Source organism: Pempheris klunzingeri, chromosome 13 (genome assembly GCF_042242105.1).
Source record: "Pempheris klunzingeri isolate RE-2024b chromosome 13, fPemKlu1.hap1, whole genome shotgun sequence".
NCBI lineage: Eukaryota > Metazoa > Chordata > Actinopteri > Acropomatiformes > Pempheridae > Pempheris > Pempheris klunzingeri.
The window spans coordinates 14,035,633-14,046,879 of NC_092024.1; positions in this window are offsets into that span (position 1 = coordinate 14,035,633).

Here is an 11,247-nt window from a genome sequence, read left to right on the forward strand (position 1 = left end):
TGGCGATTGTACCCCGCCTCTCGCCCAATGTCAGCTGGGATAGGCTCCAGCTCCCCCGCGACCCTGACGGATAAGCGGTATAGAAAATGAGATGAGATGAGATGAAATGTTGAGATGTTGATAATTGATTTTTAAAAATGCCAAACATTCTCAGATTTCAGCATCACAAATATGATGATTTGCAGCTGGTTAATCAAAACAAGAAAAGATGCTACTTTGGGCTATTAACTATTTCATAGTTGTAGAGCTGTTCCTTTTCATTAATCAATTCAATGGGAGCTCCAATTATTAATATAGACACTATCATTGAGCAGATTACATTTGAGAGTCACGTGAGTGCACAAAGCTCATTCATAGAAAGAGATGGGAAGAGATAGAAAAGACAGAGATAGAAAGAGAATTAGGTTTTTCTCAGAAGAGGAGGAAAAAGGATCAACCTTTTTTTATTACAACACGTGCTTTATGGATTACTTCCTGTTTCAGTAATGAGAGTGTTTTTGTTTTAATGTTGGCTGTAGTAGCTTATCTCTGGATGCAGAAAGAGTATTAAATCTTGATGTCACACAAGGTGAAGGTGAAGCTGTGAGTCACAAAGGATTGGTGAGCAGAAGGCCAATTGTAAACAAGCATGTTTGTTTTCCAAAAGGGATGATTTCAGGGAAACCAGACATTTGTTGTTTTCCCGAGACATTTCCGCAAGATCTGTTGCCTTGTCCTGAGCTGAGACTGCAGACGGAAATAACCCTGGAATACGCAGTTGGCCTGAAGTACCAATGCTGTAAACTCACTTCTCCTTTACTGCATTAAAAGACTTTAAGGGAGGAAGAGGGATGACTGCACTTGGGTGGTATTTAAACATTTATAGTCCTGTTAGTTGTTCGGGAGTGCAGCACGGAAAATGTCTGCATTCACAGTCTGCAAAACCATTAATCCATTATCTATCTTTTTATCTGTCTAAATGAGGCATATATACAAAGACAAAATGTTACCAAACCACAGCCAAACCAGGCAACAAAAATTACTTCCTTGTGGCCTTGTGGTTAAAACACATACTTTTGTCTGTCCAATAAAAAGGCATAATTGGCAAAACAGGAATCCGTTAACATTTACTGAATGATGAACTCTGTTCATTCTTTTAGTGCCTAATTTTAGAGTTTAAAGTTCAACCGTGAAAACTGCATATTTATGAACTTTTCTCCTGATTCTAGTAAAAAGCGATGTCATTATTTCAAGTGAAAGCTGCTAATTCTGTGCAGAAGCTAATTTCATCCCCTTATAAAGTTTTCATGCTCTTATGTTTCCCACCATTCTGTATTGAGTCCTGGTGTCTGGAAAGTTAACACGATTACATGTATCTCCATACTAGAAAGTTTCACTGTTGAGCGCTGCTATTCATCCCAGCACAGCTGCAGGCGTGAGGAACACTTCTCAGAGTTTAAACTACTGACAGTGCATTGTCACTCTGTAATCACATGAATATTCCCCATACATGAATATATTCAAATAATGAATAAATGAAAGCTAATGTACAATAACCGCTTCCCACAACCATACGACTGAAATTAGTCTGTGACCAAATGTCTCCTCAGATAATCATTGATTCTAACTGTATACTAGTGCATAAGTATGCTTTTTATTTTACATTTTGAGGAGTTAACCATATAACTGTAATAATGACTGATTTAAGCAGACCCTATTAAGGTCTGAGACCTCTTTTGCAAGGGAGGGAGCATAAAACATTGCAGACAAAACAACTCAAAATCAGAGGCCAGATACTAAGCCAGCACTAAAAACAGATAATAATACCAAAATAAGTAGGCTAAGAACAGACACATTATGTAAGTGTGTATGTGTTACATGTTAAAACATAAAAACATCCTACTGTTGTGTGTTTAAGTTGTTGTGACGTATATCAACATAATACTGAAGTCATATAAGTTAATGCGATGCAGAAATTTTTTTAGCAGCCTGGTGCAGAATCAGACATGCTAGTGCAGCTGCCAATCTGCTCCAAGTAGAACGCTTTAATGTGCCGTGACCTCAGACATAATGAAAGATTATCAAAGCAATTTCTCCCTGCCTATTTTTCCACATATTAACCATGGCCCAAATTGAACCTGCAGCCCGGGTGTCACCCTGATTACGCACTTAGCTAAGTGTCTCTGTTTGGAGCTTTTTAAGCATCATCACTGAGAGACTGCTTAAAGAGAGACTGTTTCACCGCAGGTCTGAAGCTCTTCTATGTGGCTCTTGTGAGTGTCTGTTTCTTTAGACAGTTATATTGATGACACAGTCTATCGTGACCATACTGGTGGTAACACATCGATAGGCTGGAAAAACAAATCCAACAAAAGACAATGAAAAGACAAAAACAATGAAAATGAACGTATACTACCGTATATCTTTTTAATTGACTTGTTTTAGTAATGAAATAATGGTGATAATGAAATTAATTCTTAATGATCCTGGTCAGAGACCAGCCTGCTCTGTCAAATCCTACAACATCTCCTGGGCCTGTGTATTGCAGTGTATTGTTGCCAAGCTGTCCTCACTTGCCCTACCTGACTCACAGGTGGCCCAGAGCCAAGACTGACAGACTGCTGGAAGGGAAACCTGCCACCATCTGGAACATCACAGGCTGCCAGAAATAACCACAGCCAGCTCGTAGACAAAATATTACAACCCCCATCTATCTATCTATCTATCTATCTATCTATCTATCTATCTATCTATCTATCTATCTATCTATCTATCTATCTATCTATCTATCTATCTATCTTAATTACTCATACACATTTGAGAGGATGAAGATGATTGTACAAATAACAGGAGGGGGTACATTATGAGTTAAATTCAGCTGAATTTAAGTCAAGTCAAGCTTTATATATACAGCATAGTGCAAGTGCAAAATATAAATATGCATATCAACAGTTGTTGCGCAATTATAACACACACACACACACACACACACACACACACACACACACACACACACACACATACACACACAATGTGCTTAGCCACCTGCTTTTAAGTGTCTGGGGGCCTCTCTCAGGTTCTCTGGCAGGGAGTTTCATCTGCTTGGGGCAAAGATACAGAGGGATGCCTTCCCAGCTTTAGAGTTAGTGCGACTGATGGTTAAAAGATCATGGCTTGTAGACCCAAGAGTTCTTGCTGGTTCGTATCTAATGAGCATGTCTTTTATATGCTGGTGCAAAGCCATCTAGAGCTTTGTGTACAAGTAGTAAGTTGTTCCAGTGAGAGCGAGTGCAGCTGCATTTTGAATCAACTGTAGTCGCCTTTCAGAAGGTCAGTGAAAAAACTTTACAGCAGTTCAATCTATTTGTTATGAACACATGTATTCATAGAGTATACTTTTGATATAAAGCCCCTAAATTTTGAATGTGAAATGAATGAAATGTTATTTTGATATATTTTTTAATAATAGAAAAATGATTTTGTGGTGTGATTGATATGGCTCTTAAAATTTTGATCGCTGTCTATGATTACACCCAGGTTTCTGGCTTTATTTTTGTTCTCCAGATACAAAAGACTGGGATGAGCTGCAATTTTCGGTCTCTGAGCCTTTGCACGAAAGTTGAGTGTTTCTGTTTTATCTTTTTTCAGGTGTAAAAAATTCTCTGACATCCATAGTTTAATATCATTAGGCTAATACACAGAGTTAGAGAGTGTATGGGATGTAGGTCATCAGGAGATAGCGATATGAACAGTTGTTAATCGTCTGTATAATTATGTCAATTTATTTTGTGTTTCTTTATAACATGAAAGTGGAACCATATAGTGGCTGAATAACAATGGTCTAAGAATCAAACCTTGGGGTACTCCACACATATTATAATACCCGCTTTGTCCGAGGCAAAGCAAAGGTCAAGGAGCAAAACAGTTTATCAATAGAATCTTTGTTTATAGATTATTCACAACTTTGATACGTGCTGTTTCTGTGCTACTGTGAGGGCTGTTAGATAGTTAAGATGAAAATAAACTGTTTTTTCAAGTATTTTGCTGAGTAATGGCGAGTTGGAAATGGGCCTATAGTTAGCAATAACTGTTACAACAAATTTTTTTAAAATGTGGTAGCGAGAGGGCAAGTTTAGGACTTGAGCTCACCAACAATACTGCAGAGTTTTTTAGTGAGCCATGACAGCAGTCATATTGCAGGAGAACTGCAGGGTAAGTTCATGCCTGGATTTTGAAACTGTTCTGTCTGTCAATTTTGTTTTTGAAAACATTGGACAGATGGGGTTGTAGATTGTGGGTTATTAAGTTGATCAACAGTGGAGAGGAGCACTTTAATATTGTTGATATTTTCATTAATGATTTAAGAGAAGAACGACTGTCTGGCCTGTTTATTTTCTTTTTTTCAGGTTATTGATCCTTTGTTGGTTTATCCTTGTAGGTTGACACACTCCCATTTCTACAAGGGGCTTTTTGTTTTTCTCTGTTTTTTAGTTTTAACAGGTTTAACTATTTTTAGTTTTAATTGCAAAAACAGATTTGAGGGGAAAAGGAAATGCAACGCAAAGAATGCAAAGTGTTAATAAAAACTTTTAATAACAGGAAACATAATTAAATGGAAGGCATAGTGAAAATTTGCCCTCCACTTTCATGTTCATAACTCTGGCCTAACACAGTTCACAGTCCAAGGCTGTTCATGGTTTTAGGGTAAAGTTGCATCCATCCATCCATCCATTCACCCAAGGATTTTTAGAGTTTTAATCTTTGTTGACTCCATCTTCATTAAAACCATTCACCTTAAATCACAGATCACACCTCCAGCTGCTTCTCTTCTCAGTTACTTGCCTTTTTATCAAATTCCATACGACCACTTTTTTATGGATATTTTTCCGGCATGTTGCCTTTATTTCAAAGGCGATGACAGAAAATTAGAAGTATAACAGACAACGAACTTCCCTCTGTCTGACTGACACATGACATGACTTTTCCCAGATCACTGATGCCCCAGAAACTAGTAATCATTTATACTTAGAAACTCAAGATTACAAATGTCAAGAGAAGCAGAAGCTATAGTGTTTTAACGTGCTCTTTAATTTGAATGTCTGTAGACCATCAACTAAATGCATGACAGGGCCAGCAAAGATTTAAAACAAGCCTCGGAACAATTACATGTTATGATGGATGATGGTTTCAAGTTGAGTTTTGAGGGATCTTTAACATTTGAACTGCAGCGTTCTCTTTTCACAATCAATCTTTTTTTCACAGATTGGATTGACTTGCCTATTTCCATATTTTTCATGTTTACTTGCCTCATACTCCTTCAGATGCTGAAAGATGTGAAGCAGGGCACTGAAATAAAAACATATGTTTTCATAGAGACTTGATAGACAATGAAGATGAAGTTCTTCATTGTTGATCTCTAGACTCCGCTCCACTATCAGTGCTTGAATGTGAATGACATATTTAAATAGGGCATGAGTCAGTCTGGAAGACCTTTTGAGATCTTGACGTTAATTTGCAGTGACATAAAACTAAATTAAACTTGACAAGTTTTTGTGCACCTGACTTTTGTGTACCCTCTGGTGTTAACACCCACATGCGCGCGCACACACACACACACACACACACACACACACACACACACACACACACATGCGCACACGCAGACATACTACTAACTAATCATTGTAAAGGATCATTAGGCAGTGAGGTGCAGGTAATTTCCTTTGCTGTATTAATAATACAAATAAATTGGTATTATTAATTGCTTTGAGGCAGACACTGAAATTGAGTCTATCAAATTGCCCCAAAGGTACGCAGTTACATGAGGTGAACACAAAAAATATACATTTAACATACATCTAACTAATGCTGGATATGCTTTTTCATACAGCTCTTTCATATGGACAGATTTCAGAAACTAATCTAAAAATGTTGGTATTAGTGGTGTCTATAGGATGCAACAAATTTTTATGCTACAAATGAGTTTTTTTGTGGAGGAAAAACTGTGACATGAGAAGTATAAAACATACACCATCTGTCTCCTGAGCAGTCTTTAAACCACTGCAGAAATCATGATGATTTCTTTCCTCATGCAAAATAATCCACTCCAAACACGTGCCATGGCGGTTTGCTCACCTCAGAAGCCTTCATGAGACGCAGCCATGCGTTTGAGGTTTCTAGGTTGAAGTCCTGCCTTGATCCTACAGGGGGAGGTGTTACTCTGCAGGGACTGGACCACAAGCCTGGGTTGACGGGAAGATAAGAGGTGGAGGAGAGGGCAGCTGAGGTGAGTGGCGGGGTGGCAGCCTCAGCTTAAAGCCTCACCACAGCCCCAGCAGGGTAATCTAATCAGCAGCTCTGACAAGCTCTGTTTCTCTCTCTCTCTCACTTTCTGGGAATGGAGAGGAGTTAATTCCTCATTTTCAAGTGATGTGCCAGATCTCATTATCTTCAATCAGGTATGTAGAGGGTTGAAAACAACTGATACACATTTTTCTCTGCAGGCAGATATGGTTTAGTGCATTTTGTTTGTGGCCGATTGTAATCTTTGCCCTACTCATGAGTGACATTGCCCTTTATATGAGAAATTCTACCTGCTTCAGATGATGTTATTATTCTGCTACTTCATAATGAAGGGTTTCCCCTTGCTTATAAACCACTTTAGCTTACTGCATTCAATTTGAAGTAGCATTTCTTTCTGATGCAATTTAATACGAACCTCCATTCACATCAATACAAAGCTGTAAACACAAGGCTGGTGTTCAAAAGGCAAAAGCTTCCTCATGATTTCCAGGCAATATAGTTGATAACTTGCAGGGTTCTCTAATAAATAGTCTTTCAATTACAATGCACAGCAGGAACAAATGAAGGTTAAAGCTACAGTATGTGTATAATAATTATGTCAGTTGTAGAGCTAGCCAGCACTTGCTATTGACATAATAACCCCTTATAAAAGTAGGAATGAAAGTGTCTTAAACAAACCAAAGAAAAACAAAATACATCCACAGAAAATCCACTGTAGAAAACAGTCAAGGACGTAAGAGCTGATAAAAATGATTTTCTTTTTATGCATCTGAAGACCACAGATATATCAGCGCAAACGCAGGACAGAAATTTCAAACATATGTTTAGGGTAATTAAGAAACTGTGATCTACTAAAACAGTTTGTCCATCAGAGAGCACAGACAGGTTTGTTTTTCAGATATTAAATCCTTCTTAGGACACATTTTGGTCATCCATTTTGACAACTGTGTGAGATCCTTATGGAAAATATCATGCTTTTATGTTTAAAACGGAATATAAACTTTTATGTTATGATATTGGTATCAGCCCCAAAAAATTCAGTAGCAGTCCAGCTAGAGATTTGGATTCAGAAAAGACAAAATGGACCTTGAGTTAAGATAATTTTTTTTGTCATACAGCTGCCCCTTAGACACAAATACAGGGCACCTCCAACACGGACCTGACATATCAGTTGGTACAGTAATAGACCTTTTTACACAGCAGACATTTTGGCATGACCCAGTGAGTCATAGATGTGTGACACTGAGCCACCACGTACAATACTAGGCCTCTGAAAGTGAAGCAACCAAACAGAATTCAGATTATTTACACCTATGCCATGTCAATACTGCATGTAGGATAAGATAAGATAACATAGGATAAGATAAGATAGGATAAGATAAGATAAGATAAGATAAGATAAAAGATAAGATAAGATAAGATAAGATAGGATAGGATAAGATAAGATAGGGCTTTCTTTATCCTAAGTGAAACTGTTGTGTAGCATATATGTATAAAGTGTGACAGAGTGCAAATATAAATTAAAATAGGGGATAAAAACATATGGTGCAAAACCAAACATAGCCTTCAACATTACTTATGCCTGTTTACATTTATGTATTATGTTTATGTAGCCAGATATCTATTTTTGATTACTGTATGCTCAATTATTTGGTTCACCCCATTTATGAATGAGGGAAGGCCAGATAACAGAAATAACTCAAACACATACAGTACAGTATAAGCTTAAGGAAAGATGGGTTTATTGCCGGACAGCTGTGTTAAATTGGGTTAATTTTAGCTGGGCATACCTAACAAAATGGTGTGTTTGTGTAGCGCGCAGTTTTCAAAATGGCGGGATATTTGAATCGTCTTCTCCTCACTCTTGCTACGTTGCTTGGTTACCGCCGCAGCGCTAGCGTAATGTGTCATAATGAGGCTCACCTGTCCGCAGCCGGACCACGTCGCCAAACATCCACCGTTTTCGCTATCCTGCTGAGCTTTTTGTAACTCAGTTTCGTAGGTACTCCCGTACATCAAACACCACTCCTGGCTCGGAGTTGAGCTGCCCTGTCCTGCTCTGGAGACCCATGCTAACGCCGGACTGCTTCACTGCAACAAGCTAGAAGGTATTTGCTGCTTATGCTAACAATGTGTTCCTGCTCTTCACTGGTAACATCAGTAAGCTAGCTACGAGGCTGGGCTTATCATTCTGTTAGTTGCTGTTTGGCTCACATTATGATGCTTTCATGCTGTTGACAATTGGCGTGTTGAACAGTGTTGTGGCCTGAATTGTTCTTCAGCACAGTTACCCCTGGGGCTTTCCTATTTGCTCTAAAATTTGGGGTGTCTAGGAGAGGGCAATATTACAACATTGGTGTAAGTTATGCAAATATGGCTGCTGTCTTGCTCATTCTCAATAAGATCGGCTTCATTGGAACAATTTGCATTTTTATACACACTATGACATTCAGCCAAGAGCTTGCTTTAAACTTGAGTTTGCCAGAAAGTGCTGAGCTTCTGTTCTGTGGTTTGTGCTGCTGCCACAGTTGGCTGCACTCATGCCAGTGACAATTTTAACCTTATAACCATCTCTCCCAGTTGTTTACTGTGCTGAGCTGGATGTATATTTGTGGAGAGGGGAGAGGTGTACCAACTTGTGCACATACATTATCAATTTGTAATCTTCTACTAGTATAAAAAAAAACCCAGCTTTATTCAATGAACAACCTTCAGCGTGAAATGTGATATACTGAAGGAATGTCGTTGTTTAAACTGTCATGTCAAGATTTGTCTGGATGTGGATGGATTACAAGTCCAACCTTGCAGTTTCCTTGGGGGAAACCTGTCAACATCTTTTTCTGGAAATGGAGTGTCTGGTGATTTTTTTTTTAGCTTCTTGGTGTGCTCCTGTGAGATGTCTGAATGGTCTGAGAGTACTTCAGCCCATTTGTGGAGGACCTGCGATGTATGTTTATAGATGCTGCTACGGTTTCGCGCAAAAGTGCATTGAAATCACTCTTAATTAAAGCTGCAAGCAGCGTTGGAGGGCCCTCGCACCTCTGCGCACGTCGGGGTGTGCGGCGGCTCCGTCCCGGTGCCGGTCTCCGACCCTTCCACGCGACTCAGAACGTGCATGTATGTTGGACAGCGCGTGAAGGAGTTTCACGTCACTTCCTGCGTCCCCTATGTTGTGCTAGAAAACGGCCGCTAATGACGTCCTATATTCCAGTATATGAAGTGTTGACTACACTGTGAAGGTCTTGAGGCTTTTCAGACAAAACATGAGAAGTGTGAAACACACTGGAGAATCTACAGTGAACTTAGAGGAACTTTCGGTCTCATGGTGAGACACTGAACTTTGACAGCTCGCCACGGGCAAACCGTAAAAGATTATATAAAGCTTTTGATAACTTTTCATCTTGAATAGTGTTTCTGCCAGCTGACCAAGTTTGGTCTTAATTCAAAATGGCCGACTTCCTGTTGGGTTTAGGTCAATCCTCCAAGAGGCTTTTTTGCAGGTCCTATCGTCCCACATATGTATACCGAATTTGGTACATGTAGGTAAAACGTAGCCCGGGGGCTAGTTTGTCAAAGTGTTGTAGGGGGCGCCGTAGAGCCATTTTGGCCCACCCAAACCCGTGAACCAAATAAGATTACTCATTTTAGGCCTCCTGACATGTATGCCAAATTTGGTGAGTGTGCGCGTACGCATGTGTGATCTTCGAAATTAACTTTGCTTTTCATGGCGAACGAGGTGTCGTCACGGTGACAGCGTTTGACGGTGACTCACAGTGTTCGCTCCAGAACTCTTAACTAGAAGTTTGGCTTAGAAATGGTGTTATGAATTGGTATGAGCCATGAGATAATTAAGTTGCGATACAGTATAAAGTAGACACATGGTTCAGTTCAAAGACACTGAGACGTGTTTTTAATCATGTTTAACAGTCTTGCTAGGTTTTATTATACCAACTTAATGACCTAATCCTCAACAGAGCTGCATGAAATGTACTGTGTGATGACCTCTTCAAACATGAAATAAACAAGGCTTAGCACCACTAAATCCTCACTGAGCATTTGTTTTGCATTTTGCTCAGTGGGTTCCAACTAGGACTTTGTGTTCAAATCAGAGCAGAACAAATTAGAATCGCTTTTCTAGATGTCTCTGCATGGTGTGGATGGCTGTCAGGGATTGTGTTGGGTGCAACTCAGAGCTCACACTGTAACAGCAATCAAAAGTCATGCTGCTATAGATATGGATGACATGCAGCAAAGAGCCAAAGGCCTGGACTCAAACCTAGGCCACTGTGGCTACAATTAAGCCTGAAGGATATGTGCTTTGCTAGGTGAGCTACGGGGCACCCCATTGTTTTTGACGTTTTTTTTTGACATTTTGTAAACCAAGCAATGAATCAAATAATCAAGAGAATAAATGGTAAATAGATGGCGGGATTGATCTATGTTGAAAATAAGCAAATATCATTAGTTGCAATCCCTGTTTTGGGTTCACTTACTAAATTGACTGATGCTGTCATTCTTGTGTTATCAGTTCTTTCCAACAGTGAAAAACAGTCTAGCTTTTGCCTGCCGATGGCGTTGGGCGTAATATATTTTGAAGCTCTTTGACTGGATGTTTTTTGCTAAAATGCATTTTGAAAGTTGTAATTAACTTCTACCCTGAAATTTTATTTCAGGTTGTACCTTTTATGACTTTTCAATCAAAGAACCAGATATTTCCTAATAACCCTGGACTCTGGGAAACTGTGATGGGCATTTTGTGACCTCTTATACACCTATTGGTTAATCGTTTAGTGAAAGACTATTGACACATTGTTGTTGGTCTTATTAACACTTTTAAAAGCAACTTGAACCCACCCATTGCCAACCTGTCTTGCTGAACAAAACATTTTTGGCTGACAGTGTTGCCAACCCTTGTACTGCATTCATAGTGGTTTGGAACAGCCGGGATGCCATGACTCCCTGGGG